A 20,359-nucleotide genomic window follows, 5' to 3' on the forward strand; every position below is an offset into this window, starting at 1 on the left:
TTCTCCTTTAGGACGAGTTCTTCTCATTATGAACTCTTCTGAAAATTTCAATTCCTCAAGCGAGGTGTCACTAATTCGAAATGCTGTAAATCTAGTGATAGGTCGAATAGGCTCTTCTCATTATGAACTTCTTCTACCTCTTTCGGATGAGTTCTTCTCATTATGAACTCTCCATTGGAAATGCTGGTTCACCTCCTTCTGCGATGAATATTAATAGTTATTGACTCTCTCTGAATTTCTGTCAAAACATTCAAAGCATTTCAATGAATATGAATGAATGAGCATGCTCCTATTCATAGATGCTTACTAATGTATGCATGATGTCATTTTAATATTATGAACTTTGTGGTCCTGTAAATCTTCATTTTAAATGCGTCATTTGTCCTTTCGTTTGCACTCCACCTTTTGCTCGGGCTATTTTATGCAAATTCTCATTTCTCTTGTTCCCATGCAAATCCTTTTATATTTCCTTTTTAACTGCTCATATTTATCAGCGTATCAAAATATCAGTGTTTTCAATGTGCTTTCTTTTCTCAACTCACATGCATTTTCTTTGGCCATGTCATACCCTAATCTTTTCGATCATTAGGGTTAGAATCTCTGATATAGAAGTATTAATTCAAAGTAATACCAAAAATCTTTTATTTTTTAATGCCATATCAATCTACTTATAAGAAGAATGAATAAAATTGGGACTTGAAATAACAAACTTCAAATTTACTGACAAGAAATTGAATTTACAAAGTTATGACAATCACATGAATAATGGAAATTTAAAACCATAAGTCAAATGTCCTTATGGATCATTAGCACGAATGTTCCTGAATCAATCCACTTGATATAACTGTTGAGTTGAGCTTCTGTTTGGAAGACTTCGAGAATTGCCAAAATGTCTATAGATGTGAAGCTTCTCTCAAAATATCAAACCCTCAAGAAGATTTAGTTGTCTGATGCCTAATCTCAAAATGCTTTTGAGCCGCCTTTTCAGGTTTTCAACTCAAAGTCTTCCTTTGGTTTCAAGATGTCCTTTGCGGATTTTCATCTCAAACCCTCATTTTTCTCTTTTCATTTTTTTATTTCTTTTTTCATTTTTTTCTTTTTATTTGTTTCTTTTTTTTTTCTTCAAGCATAGTACTTCTTGACAGAGTCTGAGTTTACTGGATTTCTCAATTTTTCTCCATCCATCTCTGCCAAGATCAACGCTCCCCCAGAGAAGGCCTTATTGACAACATATGGACCTTCCCAATTAGGCATCCATTTCCCTCGGAAATCTTTATGAATTGGCAGGATCTTTTTTAGCACTAGATCACCCTCTCGAAATTCTCTTGGATGAACTTTCTTATCATGAGCTCTCATCATCCGTTTCTGATACATCTGACCATGGCAAATAGCTTTTAATCTCTTTTCTTCAATGAGATTCAATTGGTCAAACCGAGCCTGAACCCATTCAGCTTCATCCAATTTCACCTCTTTCAAAATTCGAAGTGATGGGATTTCTAATTCCACTGGCAAGACTGCCTCCATCCCATATACTAAAGAGAAAGGTGTCGCCCCTGTCGAAGTTCGCACTATAGTTCGATATGCATACAAGGCAAAAGGTAATTTATCATGCCAATCTCTGTAAGTATCAGTGGTCTTTGTGATAATCCTTTTAATATTTTTATTTGCTGCTTCCACTGCTCCATTCATCATTAGACGGTAGGTCACTGAATTAGAATGTTTTATCTTGAACTGAGTACAAAGTTATACCATCATCTTGTTATTCAAATTAGTGGCATTATCTGTGACAATTCTTTCTGGCAATCCATACCGACAAATTATCTCTTTCTTTATGAATTTGCAAACTATAGATCTCGTGATATTTACATATGAGGCAGCCTCAACCCACTTAGTAAAGTAATCAATTGCCACAAATATGAAACGATGTCCATTTGAAGCCTTTGGTTTAATTGCCCCAATGAAATCCATGCCCCACATAGAAAACGGCCATGGTGCAGTCATCACGTGCAAAGGTGACGGAGATGTATGGATCTTATCTCCATAGATTTGACATTTGTGACATTTTCGTGCATAATCAACATAATCTGAATGCATAGTGGCCCAATAGTATCCATATCTCATGATCTTTCTGGCCATAGAAAGCCCATTTGCATGTGTTCCACATATCCCTTCATGTACTTCTTCAAGTATACTTTTTGCTTCTCGGGCATCCAAACATCTCATCAAAACTTGATCACTACCTTTTTTGTACAGAACTTCCCCATCTAATACATATCCGGCAGCCATTCTTCTTATTGTCTTTGTATCGATCTCAGACGCACCTTGTGGGTAAGTTTGATGCTTGATGTATTGCAAAATGTCATAATACCATGGATGACCATCTTCCTCTTCTTCGTTATTATAACAGTGTGCCGGGGTTTTATACATTTTCATTTTAATTGGCATCATGTCAGCTCTTCTATTTACTTGGAACATTACAGCAAGTGTCGCCAAAGTATCTGTCATTTGATTATCTTCTCAAAGGAGATAATTGAAGGTGACATCTTCAATTTTTTTTACCAATTCAAGGATCAATCTTCGGTATTCCACTAGCTTTGGATCATTTGTCTCCCATTCTCCTCGTAATTGATACACCACTAGTGAGGAGTCTCCATATACTTGGAGCACTTTGATTTTTCTTTCTACAGCTGCTCTTAACCCCATAGCACAAGCCTCATACTCTACCATATTGTTGGTGCAAAAGAACTCCAATCTGCTTGTAAAAGGATAATACACATTTTCCAGGGAAATCAGTACTGCTCCAATTCCTTGTCCTAAAGCATTAGATGCCCCATTAAAATACAACCTCCAGGATTTATCATCTGAAATTGTTTCCCCCTGGTTGTAATGCACATCAGATCCTCGTCTGGAAAATTAAAGTTCAAGGACTCATAATCATCTGAGACACGACTTGCAAGGAAATCTGCTATGACACTCCCTTTGATTGCTTTTCGGTTCACATATACAATGTCAAATTCTAAAAACAACATCTGTCATCTAGCCAATCTACCAGTTAAAGCTGGTGATTCCATTAAATATTTCAAAGGATCAAGTTTAGATATCAACCAAGTAGTATGGTATAACATGTATTGCCTGAGCCTTCGAGTAGCCCACACCAAAGCACAACATAGCTTTTGAATTGGAGGGTATCGGATTTCGCAATCGGTGAACTTTTTACTTAGATAATAGATTGCTCTTTCTTTCTTTCCAGATTCGTCATGCTTCCCCAATACACATCCCATCGAATTTTCAAAGACCGTTAAATAAAGGATCAATGGTTTACCAGGGACTGGTGACACCAGAATTGGAGTATTAGACAAATATCCCTTGATTATCTCCAAAGCCTTTTGGCACTCGTCATTCTAAATTTCAGGGTTGTTCTTTCAAAGTAATTTGAAAACTGTGTTACATTTTTAAGTTAATTGTGAAATGAATCGAGATATATAATTTAACCTTCCTAGGAAACCTCGAACTTCTTTCTATGTACGAGGCGGTGGAAGATATTGAATGGACTTTACTTTATCTGGATCAATCTCAATTCCTTTTTTACTAACCATGAAACCCAAGAGTTTCCCTGACATTACCCCGAATATGCATTTAGTTGGATTGAGTTTCAATTGATATTTCCTCAACCTTTGGAAAAGCTTCCTCAAGTTTTGAATGTGTTCACCTTCAGTCCTGGACTTGGCAATCATGTCATCCACATACACTTCAATTTCTTTGTGCATCATGTCATGGAAAAGAGTCACCGTAGCTCTTTGGTAAGTTGCCCCAGCATTTTTCAAACCAAATGATATCACTTTATAGCAGAATATGCCCCACATAGTCACGAATGTGGTTTTTTCCATGTCTTCAATATTCATTTTTATTTGGTTATACCCCGAGAAGCCATCCATAAAAGAAAACCACGAATGACCAATAGTATTATCCACTAAAGTATCTATATGAGGCAACAGAAAATTATCTTTTAGGCTTGCTTTATTAAGATCTCTGTAATCCACACACATGCGAACTTTCCCATTTTTCTTTGGCATAGGGACTATGTTGGCAACCCATTCTGGATACTTTGCCGCTTGAAGAAACCCTGCATCAATCTATTTTATCACTTCCTCTTTAATTTTTAACAGCATTTCTGGCTTCATTCTTCTGAGTTTTTGCTGAACTGGCTTACACTCAGGCTTTATCGGAAGCTTGTGCACTACTATATCTGTACTCAGCCCTGGCATATCTTGGTAAGACCATGCAAAGATGTCCTTGAATTCTAGAAGAAGATCTATCAAGTCTTGCCTTATCTCAGCAGAAAGTGTGCTGCCGATTTTCACTTCTCTCTTATCATAATTAGTTCCCAAGTTTATAACCTCCGTTTCTTCCTGGTGAGGTAAAATCTGTTTGTCCTCATTTTCTACCAGTCTTAATAGTTCGTTAGGAACATCACATTCTACCTCATCCTGACACTCATTGATTTCTTCCAGACACATGGGCTGCTCAAAGTTTATCTCAGTATTAAATTCAGAAACATTCATGCTATTGATATGGTGACACCTGCAAAGGGAAAAATTGAATCGAATATATATTTGGAAGGAGACCAAAATTTATCAAATGAATGTAAAGAATAAAGAATAAAGAATGAAACTGTAAAATAATGATGGTCATTTAAGAAACAAAAGACTGTCTTTTATTGAAAGCAAGTAGAGTTAACATAGCTGCCCTTATGAAAATTCCTTAATACTTGCGGGCAAAAGTATAAGGATTAGTACTGGGTATTACTCTAAATTAATCTTAAAAACTATAGGGAGATCCTCTGCAGTCCAATTTTTCAGTGTTTCCCCTGGGAAGCAAGGATGGATTCCAGCCAAATATCTTCCTGCTTTATCATCCCCAGTTATCATGTTAATGACCAAACCCTCCATAGCTTCATTGAACAAGTTTCTGTCTTTCATCTGCTCTTCTTCGTCAAGCTCTCTGGTTAACTGTTGCTCTATATCAAACACTCCTCCAAACTTGAAAGCTCATCAGAGGAGGAAAAGACATATGCTCCCATGAAATGTCCTCTCCTTTCAGTCTAGCTATTCTTATTTCACCTTTCTTTTTCGTTTCTTTCTTTCTTTGCTGAAAATCAGGCTTAAATCCTATCCCAAAGTGATCGCTCTTCATCATGACAAATTTGGGATATAAAGTCCCTTGCAGGTATCTACCAAGACCCCTTCCTATCTTGGCTCCTTTTCCTAGAGTCTCTCGTACAATCATCTTAGTACAATCAGATAAACGTGGGCGAGGAATCTTGTTTCCTTCAGCAACAAAAGTAGCATTGACAAATTCTAAGGCTCTGAAAGAACACTCTAGAGCATTCTCATTCGTCTCAATATATGGGGTGTCAGTCGTCACAGAAGCAATAATTTCTTCCTCTGCCCCAATACTAATCAACTAACCATCTGACACTAATTTCAATTTTTGGTGTAAGGACGAAGGGACTGCCCCTGCAGAATGAATCCATGGCCTCCCAAGCAAACAATTATATGAAGGGTTGATGTCCATCACCACAAAATCAATATTGTAGACAGTTGGTCCAATCAACAGTGGTACCTCTATCTTTCCAAGCACATCCCGCTGAGTTCCATCAAAGGCTCTGACAATGTTTTGGTAGGCCCTCATATGTGAGTTGTCCACCGGTAACCTTCGTAATGTGGCCATAGGTATAACATTAAGTGCAGACCCATTGTCAATCAAAACACTTAGTAAGACATGACCATGATAGTGAGTTGTGATATTGAGGGCTTTTACCGATCCCATTCCTCCATCAGGAATTTCATCATCAGTGAAAGCTATGTAGTTGTCAGTAGCTATGTGCCCTACAATTCGATCCAACTTGTTCACTGGTATATCCTCAGGCACAAACGTTTGATTGAGCACTCTCAGTAAAGCATTCCGATGTACCTCTGAATTTATTAACAAATCCAGAATCGAAATCCGTGCTTGTTGCTTGTGTAGCTGCTCAACTACACTATACTCACTATGTTTTAGAAACTTCAAGAATTCTTGAGCTTGTGTTTCTGTTACCGGCTCATTGATCATTGGTGGGGATTCATCGTTGAATATATTCTACGGTACCACTACAACTTTTCCTTTTGCTTTCACTTTGTCTACTTCTTTCGATATCTCGGGAGAATAGCACCTCCCACTTCTTGTGAAGTGACCAACTTCATTCACTATTTCAGTCATCAAGTTGCCTCCTGGTGCTTCACCTTCAACTACCTTTATTTTCTCTAGCAAACCTGATTCCCTTATCAATGAAACATTGGCAGTGTAGTTCCAAGGCACCTTGTGGGTGTCTTTAAATGGGAATGGTGAAGGAGCTGTGATTACAACTTTTGGTGTTGACGACCCAGAATTCATTGCTGATGGTTTCACAGTAATGACCACTGGCTTACTTGTTCTGTGAACGGGCTCAGAATTTTCTATCGTGAAGACATCTTCTTCTCTTTTTTCCTTATCTTCCTCAAAGAACTCTACCTCCTTATTATCCATCAATCTTTGTAATAACCCCCTGAATTCAGGGCAAAGCTGAATTTCATGTCATTCTTCTTGGTGATATTTGCAATAGTGTCCACACTCATTGGTCTTTGGCTTAGGATCTTGTCGAATCATGCCAGCCTGACAGAGTTGTTGGAATACCCAACTGAAGGGAGATTTAATTTCATGAACGTCTTTCTTTGCCTTCTTCCTATTCTCCTCTTGGATTGCATTTATCCATTTGCCTCCATGATTCGATAGTGAGTGTTTTTTTACATATGGTGAGTCAAACTGTAATCCTCCTGTGTTAATCAGATTTTGCACTATCTTTTTGAAGGCAAAATAATTCTCAATAGAATGGCCAGCAATTCCATCGTGGAAATCATAATGTGCATTTGCGTCATACCAATGAGGGTACGGTGGTTGAAGAGGAGTCAAACGGTAGGGGCGTACCACATCTGCTTTTAATAATGAAGCGTATATCTCTGAATAGGGTACGGGTAGTGGTGTGAATGATACTTTTTCTCTCTCCTTACGAGGTCCCTTGAAATCATTTCTGACGGTGTTCATGTCATTCTTCTCCGCCCTTGATTGGGTTATTGTGACACTATTTGCAGTATTCTTGTGGTATACACTTGCAACTTCATTCTCCTTTTTCAGGTATACAGGTTTTTTGGAGCTAGACCCTTCAGCTACTTCTATCTTGCCATTTTTTATAGCATTTTCGATGAGCTCACCAGAGATAATCAAATCAGCAAAATTTTTGGTGGCATTTCCAAGCAAATTCCACAAGTATGGAGCTTTCAAAGTGTTGACAAAAATTACAGTAGCTTCTTTTTCGAGTAAAATGGGTTGGACCTGTGCAGCAACATCACGCCACGTTTGGGCATATTGTTGGAAAGTCTCATTGCTTCTTTTTTCCATATTCTGAAGAGTCCACCGACCAGGAACCATATCTATAACATGTCGGTACTGTTCTAGGAATGCTTTTGCCAAGTCTTTCCATGATTTGATGTGAGCCCTAGTTAATTGGTTATACCACTTGGCGGCATAACTTGTTAAACTGTCTTGAAAACAATGAATCAACAATTTTTCATCATTCACATGACCAGTCATCCTCCGGCAAAATATGGTAATATGAGATGAAGGGCAAGTGGTTCCATTATATTTTTCGAATTCAGGAACCTTGAATTTCATAGGGATGATCAAGTCTGGGACCAAGCTCAACTCTCTAGCGTCAGACCCATAGAACGGTTCAATCATTTCTACTGATTTTACCATTTCTTCCAATTCTTCAACTGTTGAGTTATTTGTTCATTGGCTTTTTCCTTTTCGGATAACTCATTTAGATCTGGAGTTAAGCGTTCAGTAACAGGCTGATAATTGTTTGGGAATGCAGATCCCATGTGGTGCTGCTGATTCTCATTGCTGACATATATATGAGGTCATGCTTCTTGAGGTACCGAAGGGTGAACAGAGATGTGTATAGGTGTGAAACCATGAGGAGGACCAGATTCTGGTGTAAACCCTGGTGGGTGCTGGGGATGTGATGCTCCTGGTCCAAACCCTGGAGGATGCGATAGATCTTGCTCGGATGATGTTAGTTGGTCATCTACGATCCTTCTACCTATAGCATGTTTCTTAAACATTTCTTTTCATCCTTTGTAGTAGACCGATTTGCGAATTTGTTATCTCTGCTTCCATCTTATTTAATCTCTCTCTCATTTCTTCTTGAGCTTGTTTTTGTTCTTGTTCAAGTTGGATCATTCTTGCTTCCATTTTCTTAGTTGTATTTCGAGTACCGTACGGGTGTGAGTTGAATGCCAGAATAACTACAATGATTGAAAATTATATTTTACATTATTTTTGGGGTTTTAATGAATGAATACATGTCTTAATGCAAAATATTTAAAATAAATGCAATGCAGAATGAATGTATGCAAAAGGTATTGATCTCAAAAAGTTAATTATCATAGAACAACTTCCATTGGAACACAAAGTTTTTATTACACAATATTTCACTTATACAGATACGGCCTAGCCCTCCGATTAAGTTCGACAACTTTTTTAATTAACCAATACATCTTCTTCCCAAACTCAAAAACCGGATTGATGTGATGCTCGATGACCTTTGCTTCGACAGCTAATTCCCCCAATGTATCTGGCAACTTCACTCATCTGTATTATAGCCTCGACTACCATGTTACTTCTATCTGCACTCTGTTCTTCATAGAAATCATTCGATGTTTTCCACTGTTCAATAGTTCATTGGATATTTCCTTCTAGTTCAGTGATTCGTACTTTACAACTCTGCAGTGCACTTTCCAGGCTTCGAATTCGACTTCGCAGTAAGGCATTCTCTTCATAACTTTCCCGAAGGTTACTCGGTCTCAGGAGAACCCTTCCTCGGAAAAAGGATTCTTCGAGTTGTAGGATATAATCACTGAATTCTGTGATTTTAGCCCTACATTGAGCCAAATCCTCTTCAAGTCTCATTTTTGTTTCCTACATCCTTCGATTAAGACTCTGTATTTGTATATTTTTGTCTCCACACCTTTTTATCCAGTTGTTGATTGTTTCTTGTCTTGCTTCGAGCCTAGTATTGAAGTGTTTCTTTTCTAGTTCCCACCTCTTTCTTTTAATATAGAATTCTTCAATTTTTTGTCCTCTAATATCAAGTTCAACAAGCATATTATTTATTTCAGTTTCAAATCCCCTGAACGTGATGGTCTTCTCAGCTTCTAGCTCTTTGACTCGATCTTTCTCCCTTTTTAGTTCTTCCATAGCTTTTCGACTCTCGGCCTTATATCTTATGATCCGCTCCCTCTTATCAAGCTCAAGCCCTTCTATTTTTTTCCCTTTCTCCAAGCTCTTGAGTAGACGATCGTTTTTTTCTTTCAAATCTCTATTTTGATGTTTCTCCACATTTAACTTTTTGGTTAACTGGGTTGATGCTCTACTTGACCCAACTGTTATCCTAGATTTTTGCAGCTTGTAGTAACCATTCTTCAGATTTTTCAACTCCGAATCTACTTTTTCTTTTCTCTTTCTTAGCATTGCAAATTGTGCGGCATGAAAGTCAACATCAATACTCAACATGAATTTATCTTGTCGAATCTCTTTCAGCTCTTTCGACCAACCTTCTTTCTCAGCTTCGAATTCTGCTCTTAAGATCTCTATCTCCGATGGGACTATCTGAATTCGTTCCTCCATAGTTATATCCTTACTTTGGTCAGGTAGAGGAATATTTTCATTCTTTCTTATAGACCTTCATTCCTCATAATTTGGCGTCAATATTACCTTGGCTGCATCGGCTCTAGTACAGAAAGTCTTCTTCCATCCTCTAACTGCATCCAAGATGTTTTTCTTGTAATTGTTTCCGTAGAATACAAACTCAGATGAGTGCAGTCCAGCAGTGACTGGGATAAATTGATGGCCACCATATTGCCTCATAACCAAAAGTGGTGCGTATCCAATTGCTTCCCATAAACCGAGCAACATCACCCAATTATAGTCACCGCACTTATAGAGGAACTCACTTTGTATTTGCCAAGGGGCACGCCAAACGATATCCTTGTCTTGCATATTCTTAAGGGCATTTATCCACATTTCTTTAGTGACTCCTTTTGGCCAATCTTTCTCTAGAAATTCTCTTAAAGGCGAGTAGCTGGTACTAAACCGATGATATGAAATTTTTTTAATTTTCCAGAAGTGGCTACGGATCCAGACATATAGTAATTACGTTCATCCTGAAAATCGACCACCTCCAAGCCTTCGACAAGCATTCAAGGATCAAAAAGTCTCTGCTAAAATCACAGGAGCAGGGTTGACCCTTTTTTGTAATTGCTCGAATAAATCCACAACTGCAGCCTCAATAAATCCCAAGGCCTTCGGGAAAATGACTAAGCCATAAATACCCAGTGCAAAGAGGTCAAATCGCACCTTCTCGTCATGATGACTTTGAATGATTCCTTTAATAGCAATCCAAGAAATGCCTTCACTTTCACCTTTTTGTTTGGTACAAGCAACCACCCATTCCTCACGCACTCCTGCGATTTTGGCAAATTTGATTCTGAAGGGTTGAGTTTTGATGGACTTGGAATAAATCTGATTCTCTTGAGCATTCTCTAAGCGCAACAAGGCAATATATTCTTCGATGGTAGGAACCATGTCTTCTTTATTGAAAGTGAAACAGTTGTACCCTGGATTCCAAAATTGAATCAAGGCTCGGATCTACTCATCATCTATATCAACATATAGCATATAGGAAATATCCCCATAACACTGGTAAAACTGCCGCTTCTTACTCGACTCCCATTTTTCCCAAATGTCTCGTAAGTCCTATATGTCATTTCTTTTAAGAGAAACGGAAGCATAACCCGCTAAATCTGACACGTAATCAGCTGGCAAACTGTCCCCTTCCAATCTTTGTAATACTTCAGCCCACTGTCGTACCTCAGAGTTTTGAACTACTTGATTTAAATACTTTTCACCCATTATTGAAAGCTTTCTAATTTGACGATTAACTGAAGATCAACACCCTTAATCTTGAATGATGCAATGCAGATAACAAAAAACACAAAAAATGAAAATGAATTAGTACAAGTAAGAAAATCGATACAAATAAAAATGTCATTTAAAGATGAATATAACACCTACCCCGTCATGATATCTACCCAAACATGTTATATACCCACAATGATTTTTCAAGAAATTAATCCTAACCACATGGTATCTAGTTCGCATACTGTTATTAAACAATATTTAAAGCAAAAAGAAAAGGTTTAGAAACGCTCCTCCTTTGTGTACACCTATTTTGGGTACCTACTGACAGACATAGGTTCGATATATTTATACCTAAGGTGATCGTTCTATGGTTCACTATATGAGTGGTTTCGTTTCTAACAAAAAAAGGTACTCGAATTGTCCTTGATGTTAGTGCCCCCTTAGGCTGCCAAACCCTCAATCCTCACCCATTATAGGCTTAAACGGATCGAGTTTAATTCGAGAGGATACATTACCTTATGTCTCTGCGGAGAATAAATTCTCACGAAGGCGTCGCTTTCGCCCCCACTTAGAAAGGTTCGGAGCTCAGGTATAGAGCTTATGTTATGCAAATGCTCGTGACGTGTGTGAGGAGGAACATTCAACCCTTTGACTCAAAAGTAAAATGACACCATTCGACAAAACTTTGGACAAATCTCAAAACAAAGATAAAAATGTTAGTAAGACAATAATAAAATGAAGCAATTAAAAACTTCAATAAAAGGATCATAATTTAACTAAAGACTCTAACTCATAATTTTCACCAAACGACAATGTGTAAGCGACTTACAACCTGACTTTATGAAAACAAATATCCCCAGCGGTGTCGCCAAGCTGTCGTAACCATTTTTCGGCGGGGAAAATCGTTTAATTGTTTTGAAAACAGTTTCGACTTTAAATTTTGGAAAATTGACGGTTTTGAATTGATTTGGGTAAAGTTGAAAAGAGTCGCCATTGACCTTTGGGTTAGGTAGGTCGAATACCTAAAATTGTCTTTTTAAAAAAATAATTTTAAGAAAAATCATTTTTAAGACAAAAGCTGCTATGCGTTTACCAAAGATTCGATTAAAAGGGGTTCGGGAGTCGGTTACGCGCGAGGAAGGATTAGCACCCCACATCGCCCAAAATTGGTACTGTGTCGCTTACACGTTGTCGTAAATGGTGGAAATTATAAATCGAATACAAAGTTAAATTATGATTCATTTATTCAAATTTAATTAATTTGTTTCGAATTAGTAATTTAAAGAAAATCTTTTTTTTAATTGACCTTAATAAACTTAAAATACCAATATAGTAAAAATAGAAACTGATTAAATAACAAAAGTATAAATTTAAAATATCAAAATATCACAAACAAAAACTTAAGTATTAAAATAATAAAAACAAATATTTAAAATATTGAAATAGTAAAAATAGAAAATTAAATAACTAAAATAAAATAACAAACATTTTAAAAACTGAATCATAAATATATATATATATATAAATATCAAATAAAATAATAGATATTTAATAATATAACTAATAAATAAACAATATGTATTAATAAAACATCTGAAATGAACTATAATTATTTCAAATATATTAATTTATTTATAAAGTTCACATATAAAAATATTAAAAAATCCAAATAAAACAAGTAATATAAATATTAAAATAAATAAAAAGAATATTTTACCAACATACTATATTTACATATATAACAAAGCATAAATAAATAAATAAACCAATCTATATAATAACATTAATACAATTGAAATTACTTTTCATACTTATAACAAAATCAAGTAAATTTAAATTATTATATATATATATATTCGAATTAATATATATTAACACAAAACTTAAATACTAATTTATGAAGTAATATAGACTAACGAACTAAATGACTAGGTGACTAAAAACAAAATAATAATTAAGATAAAAATATAAGTATTAGACTAAAAAGAATAATGGAACTGAAACAAAACAAAATATCATTCTAAAGGACTAACATCGAAATAAACCATAAATATGCGTATGACTAAAAAGAAACATGCATAAAATTAAAAGTCAAATGTCTAAACAACATAAATTAAATAAATAAACAGTTAGGACTAAAATCAAATATGCATAAAATAAAGAGACCAAATTATAAACATGCAAACATTGATTTACAGACCAAGTTATAATGCACATAAAATACAATGGTGAAATTAAAAAATGCAGGAAATATGAATTAAGGACTAGAAAGCACTAAACTTAAAACATGCATAGCTTCCTAAGCAATAAACCCACTCACCCACAAATAAGTTACATTGAACCCGACTAAACACTGTCAGTTTGTACAAATTAACTAAAAAAACTTAAGTTAATATTTAACCTAAAAACAAACAAAACACCACCTGCTTAACCTAAACTCCCATGCGCCCGTTCTTCTTCTCCACTTCTCTCCCCCCTATTTTCTTCGCACGAGAGCTTCAAAGCTCTACCCTCTTGCAAACCGCCACAAAAATTCGGTATCAAGCATTCCGACCACCTCTAGTAACGGCCGGTTAGCTATCAAGACCCCTCTTCTTATTTTATAATGAAATTGTTTCTAATTAACACAGCTTTTTTTTAGTGTAAATTTGAACGGTTATGGAGCAAATCAAGACAACTAAAAAAAAAATAGATAACCTTTTGATTCTGTGTATTGCTTTTCGAAAGATGAAGAAATGACCCTTAATACAAACTGTTTTTGTGGGTTTTTAGAATACCCCGATTACAAGAACCATGTTTTCCTTTCGTGTTTTTTCCTTTGGCTTTTTTGCTTGCTAATGATTGATGCTCTCTCTTCTTCTTTTCTTTTTTTGTTTCTTTCCAGAGCCCCCTTTCGAATACTCTCTGTTTTTTTTAATCCTTTTTTTAATGGTTGCTAATGAACCCCCTTTTATCATTGAAATTCCCTTCGTTCTTATCTCCATTGTATTCACCGAATCCCCTTGTCATCTTCTTCATTTTTCTTTGTTATTTGGTGAAATATTGACAGGTTAGGTATGATTTAGGTGATACGCTCTTGACTTTGATGATATTGTTTGTTTGTTTTTGTTGTTCGGTGGCCGACATGAGTGATGGTGATGATTCAGACGTGTTCAACAATGGCTTAGGAGTTGACGGCTGTTGAAGATATTTAGGATTTTAAAAACCTATCCTTTTAGCGATCTGGACCGTTGGATGGGTCCAGATCCAATGGCTAAGGCAAGGTGGCGCTGGCAGCTATAATTAGGGTAAAATCCTAATTGGGTTTGGGTTGATATTGTAGTGGTAGACTGCTGGTTCTATCTCCACTTGGGCTTGTATTGTCTGTAATGTAGCCTGCAAAAAACATAAATTTGTATTAATAATAATAATAATAATAATAATAATAATTTAATAATATTTTTTTGACCCGGATAAAAACGGGTGTCTACAGCGGCGTTTTGGAAACAAACGCCGCCAAAGGTTGAGATATATAAAGGCGCTTTTTTAAAATTACCGCAAAAAGTCAGATCTATAGCGGCGTTTTTTATACAAACGCCGCAAAAGGTCAGATATGTAGCGGTGTTTTCAGTACAAACGCCGCAAAAGATCGAGATCTATAGCGGTGTTTTTTGGAACAAACGCCGCAAAATGTCAGACTATAGCAGTGTTTTTGGATACAAACGCCGCAAAAGGTCAGATCTGTAGCAGCGTTTTTAGAACAAACGCCGTAAAACGTCAGAACTATAGCGGCATTTTTGGAAACAAACGCCGCTAATTACCATTTTTTAGCTAAGATTAATTTATATTTTGCATATTTCATTTATGCTCTACATCACCTAAATTTAATATCATGTAACTTTATATAAATAACAACAACCATAAATTTTAACAACAAAATAAATTAAAATTTAAATGTAATGTAATTTGACATTGTTCTCTAGAATTTAGTCTAGGTTATTTCACTTTCAATTAAAAAAAATATTATTCACTAGAATTTAGTCTTCATTGCTCCGGTTCACCAAGAAGACTCCTTGCGCGCTTCAATGCTTCACTTGAAACATATAACGACCTTTCACCTACAGTATGAAAATTGAGAATTAGCAAATTTCAGTTCTCATCTCATCCATTGTTTTGTCAACATCATCTATATTCCTATAAAGAATGCAAATTTCAGTTTAATTGTAAGAATTAGCCTATGCTCATGCTTCATGAAAGACCCAAATATAAGTGCTAATTTAGACAACATAAATCGGAGGCCAACAAACATCAATGATATGGTAATGATATGATGAATTTAACGGAATACATACGGAAAGAAACAATAGATATCAAATTTAAATTTATTAGGTAGAAACACCAACCTAAAAGAGAAAAGGTTTTGTTCTTATCTTCTGTGTTGGGAAGAAAGATGAAGTAGAAGTAGCATGTTTTACAACACTATTGTAGTTTTGTTTTGTCATATCTTGCCACCAAGCCAGAATGACCTTGAACCTTTTTAGAAGCATCTGCATAAATGAAGGGGAAGAGAGAGAGAGAAAATATTAGATTTTAGTGCTCAATCTAAGGGCTTGCACATGTAGTAAACTAGAAAATGCAACAACTTTGACACGATAATTTCCTCAAACTAATACCATATTAAAAGGAAACAAATATACAAATGCATATACACATTGACAACGGTGTTATCCCACATCCATCGAGTTTTCTGTGATCTTATATCCTAAAGTAAATACTTGAGATATTTTGGCATGTGCAATGCAACAATTTATTAAAAATGAACTGGGAGATACTGAAAGCTCTGAAACAAACTGTTTAGATTCTAATATCAAATTGTATACTTTTCTGTCCACTAAGTCCTTGGTTTGAACAAGACCTACTGAGACTTATAACATAATTATCTGATCTGCTAAAATGGTTCTTTAAGCCTAAGCTATAAAGGGGAGGAAACTATAGAAACTGTAGGGGAGAAAAACGAAACCAAACAGAACATTATTGTTGATGGAAGTAAGGATTCACCAGCTGTTTACATATTGCGAGGCCCAATCCTGTCCCACTATACTTTCGGGCATGATTGGCACTGACTTGCATGTACTTTTTAAAAAATGTAGGTAAAACATTCTCTGTCACGGAAAGAAAAGAAAATGTATCAAAATCTTTTATAGCCAATGGCTAAGACATAGCTGAGAAGTATCAAAATCTCGAAAAGTAGCAAAGAAAATGTTAAAAACCACATTGACACGTTGGGCAACTTAAATATAAGTTATTTTCTTCAGGAATCGATAAGAACACAAGTAGTAGTGATACCGTGATCAAGCATATAAATCACAAATCCCAGAATACCTGAGTAAGAGAATAAGTAACTCCTTGAATGCCGAAAAGCTCAGCTCTCTTGACAGCCTGTGATATACGAATGTATTAGTGAAAGAATAAAAAAAAGTAAAATCAATTTGATGGAAAACAATTCTAGAAAGATCTATATAATTAACCTCATCATAGACCCACTTCATCTGATCTGGATTATCTGGATCGAATGCCTTTACACTGTGAACCTATAAGGTTGGAGAACAGAATTGTCATGAAAAATGAGAATCAACCGATGTCATCTATTTACAAAAGCAGAAACAAGACAAATTACTACCTCATCCCATTTAATTAAGTGAGCATATTCAATACAATGAGCTGCATTTCTGGGGGTTTCTGTTAAGGTACACAGAGGAAAAGAAAAGAATCAAATGGAATGGTTACCAGGCACCAGGTTCTAATCATTTTTGTACTCCAAATTCTCTCCCTTTTTTGGCCATGAATTCACTCATCCTTCAACGCTAAGTATTAAGGGATTAAAAATGCCTCGAGCAATTCAAACATGTTGAGAAACATGCCACAGTTCTAAGCTCTCATATTTTTCCAAATCTCATCACATAAGCATAGGGAGTATATGCTATATGGCAATTTATAATCTATTACCCTTACGTACCATCACTGTGCCGCGATGATGAACCTATAGACGAGTATTAGAGTATTTTTGCTACCCTCACTATAAGATACATTCTTATAATTTCAAAATACAAAAACCAGAATTTCGAATGCACTTGGCCAGATATAATAGCTATGGAAAGCAAATTTCAAGTGAATAAAGTCGGATTGTAATAGGTTAAAAGAACACACCAAGGAAACTACAAGCCACGACATTAATATAGCTCCGAGCCTCAATGGAATCAAGACCAAGGGCAATGATATTGAAGTCATTATAAAATCAAATATCTTTATCCTCAATTCGGCAAAAATGGGGCACAATGTTCACACCACTAATTCTTTCCATGACAAACTTAGTTGCGACCTCAGCCTTCGGCTTACCAACATCTTCCAGCCTACAAGTATTATTAACACCCGGAATTACAAAAATTCCCAAATAGCAGAGAAGAAGTAGACATCCAAACTGCAGAGCCACCAAACAGAAGAACAAGGTCGTAAAGCAAATAAAATTATGGAAAAAATCAATTTGGCATGAAAAAAATAGACACATAACCAAATATATTTATGATCTTTTTGCAATACAGCCACGCATCTTTCTGTGATCGGTTTTTATTTTGATAAATGAGAAAACCTCACCAGAATATGAAACACCCAAAATAGAACATAATAAAAGAAGAAAAACCTGAAGAGGAATTGACGGTTGAGATTGGTGACTTCAATCCGATTCATGTCGATGACCTCAAGGTTTTTAAAACCCGAGAGAGCCAAATCCTTGAGCAGCTCACAACCCAATCCTCCTGCTCCCACCACCAAAACTCTTGCAAATCATCCCGTAACTGCAAATACCCCCATAAATTATTTCTGAAAATCCCGAGTTTCAGGTTAAAAGAGAAGATAAAAAATTTTGTATTCTGTTTCCCTGAATAATAACACATACATCCAGACATCACATTTCAACAGAATCTAATTCCCTTAATCCAAGAACAAGCATTCGATGAAGCCAATTCAATCGAGAAATCACCAAAACAACCCTAAGAGCGGAAGAAAACATGAATTTCGACGGAACAATGAAGATTCGATAGAAATTTTAAACATACACAGAGAAGGATCCACCAACATGATCAATCACACACAAAAAATCCTAAAAGGAATTACTGATGCGGCTTTTTCTTTATTTTGTCCTTCTAACTTGGAATAATATTGATCCCTTTGCTGCTGGATCAGCGTTAACTGCATTAAACATTCACACTTCTCGCTGTTTCTGGTATCTAACTCTGCTCTTTGGTAGTGAATTCAGGTCATATTTTTATCATCTGTCCAATTACCTGGTTTTTTGGATCATCATAGATTATTGAGTTTCAACATGTTCTATAATGGAAGAACACAGAAATTGATTTAACAATTCTATATAGGTTAAAACATGTGGCATGAAAGGTTTTCATTCTTATCATTTCATATGTTGATTTGAATTTCTGCATGCTTACTTGAGTCTTGAGTACTGAACATAATTTATTTATGCTATCATGAAAAAGTAAGAGAAATGCACTATGTTACTTGAGTATTGGACTTAAGTTATATATGTTATGCTTGAAATATTATTTGTGTCCAATTGGTCAAGCTTTTCGAAGAAAAGTTCTTATTTTACTTGTTTTTCTTCGTATAAATATTCAGTTCTATCATTTCTATCTGCTTACATAATGTAAGGGATTTCCATTTTTGCAACACATTCAAGGTTTTGGAGCTCTGGACCAAGAGAAATTTTAGATGTGATTGTGGAAACTCAAAATTTGGAGAGTTCTCATGCAAGCTTTCCCCAAATAAGGATGTGGAGAATACAGAGAATTCATATAATCACAACTTCAAAGGTCTATACTGCACCTGCAATTGCCCCTATCCAGATCCAGATCTCAAGGAACAAGTAGAAATGATGCAGTACTGTATGTGTGAGGACTGGTTTCACGAGGAGCATATCAGTCTCAGCTCTCCCAATGAGGTTGGTAGGCTGCATCTCACTGAATGTACTCCATTCTTGTATCATGGTTTTTTCTTCACTAGTTTTTGCCTAAATATCCTATAAAATTGTACAATACTTTGGTTTCACTGTTAAAATTATTGGCAAATCTAGATATGACCTATTGAACAAGCCCATATTATTGTTTGCCACTGTTAAAATTATAAAATGTGCAGTAGGCTGCTCATGATCAACTTTTTGTGAATACTGCTGCTGCCTCCTTTAGAGTTCAATTCATATTAAGCTTGATGCCACTGACACTGCTCTGGCCTGAAATATTATCTTTAAAGATGCTTATTTTCCTTATAAAGATTAAAAAGTTGGATTAGTAATGGAATTGACTGCATTAAATACTCCAAAGTTACCGTACGGGTTATAAATCATTTTTTTAATAAAACTAACAGTTTATATTTACATCAGAAAATGTGTATATTTATTATATGAATAATTTAAAATTATTTGACTTTATTTATGATTTTTTATATATATTTATAATTTTTTTTTTAAAATTATATGTCGTCCCCTTTTCGTCCCCGTACCCTGTAATTTTAAAAATTGCCATTTCTCGTCCCCGTTCCCATCTCCGTATCCGTCCCCGTATCAGTATCAATGCAACATAGTTCAAATGTGATGTAATTAGTAACAAGAATTAAAGAAAATTCACAAATGACCCATACAGGAAGTTATGGATAAATATTTTCGATTAAAACAAAAAAAGAAACAAATTATTTTAGGTTAGATATGGATAAATCTTTTCTGTTAGCTAATGGATTCTCAAGTATCTTTCATCGTTCTTAGCATTCATTCCTATTGTATGATAGCTAGGAGTAGGAGTATTGAGTTTGGGTCATTTTTATAATGCTGAGATGTGATCATTGGTACTCTGATTTTGTAATTTGTAATCTGATTTTGTTGTACCAAGCGGTGCTCCGGGTTCTTGACATTCATACTTGCATCTGGAAACCAAAATTCATGTTCTCAACTTATTGGCTCATTCTGGTTTGAGTTAGTTTTTAAGTACAGGTCTGGGTTTCTTTATGCTCGGCTCATTTTGAATTCGGGTTATTTCGGCTCGGAGTTTTTAGATTTAGTTATTTTAGTTTAAGTCATTTCAATTTTAGGTAAGACTCAACATTTCAGATCAGATTATTTTGAATTTAAATCATTTAGGTTATGGTACTTGTTTCTTATTATTTCAACTCATTTACCCAAGTAATTTCTATGCTTATGTTGTTTTCGAATTTGTAGACCTAAATTATGATCCAATTAGCTAGACCCTCCCCTCTTTTTCCCCTTATG

The 20,359-nt window shown here is 35.6% G+C and overlaps 1 protein-coding gene and 1 pseudogene across 1 annotated transcript in view; both read right to left on the reverse strand.

The window, feature by feature from the left end:
- LOC120195026 (peroxisomal (S)-2-hydroxy-acid oxidase-like) overlaps nt 1-20,359 on the reverse strand; it is a 29,886-nt gene that overhangs the window by 5,613 nt on the left and 3,914 nt on the right. The gene's annotated exons all lie outside the window — the stretch shown is intronic.
- LOC120195025 lies at nt 15,117-19,087 on the reverse strand (annotated as a pseudogene).

The sequence above is a fragment of the Hibiscus syriacus genome, unplaced genomic scaffold (genome assembly GCF_006381635.1).
Source record: "Hibiscus syriacus cultivar Baekdansim isolate YM2019G1 unplaced genomic scaffold, ASM638163v2 tig00117005_pilon, whole genome shotgun sequence".
Lineage (NCBI taxonomy): Eukaryota > Viridiplantae > Streptophyta > Magnoliopsida > Malvales > Malvaceae > Hibiscus > Hibiscus syriacus.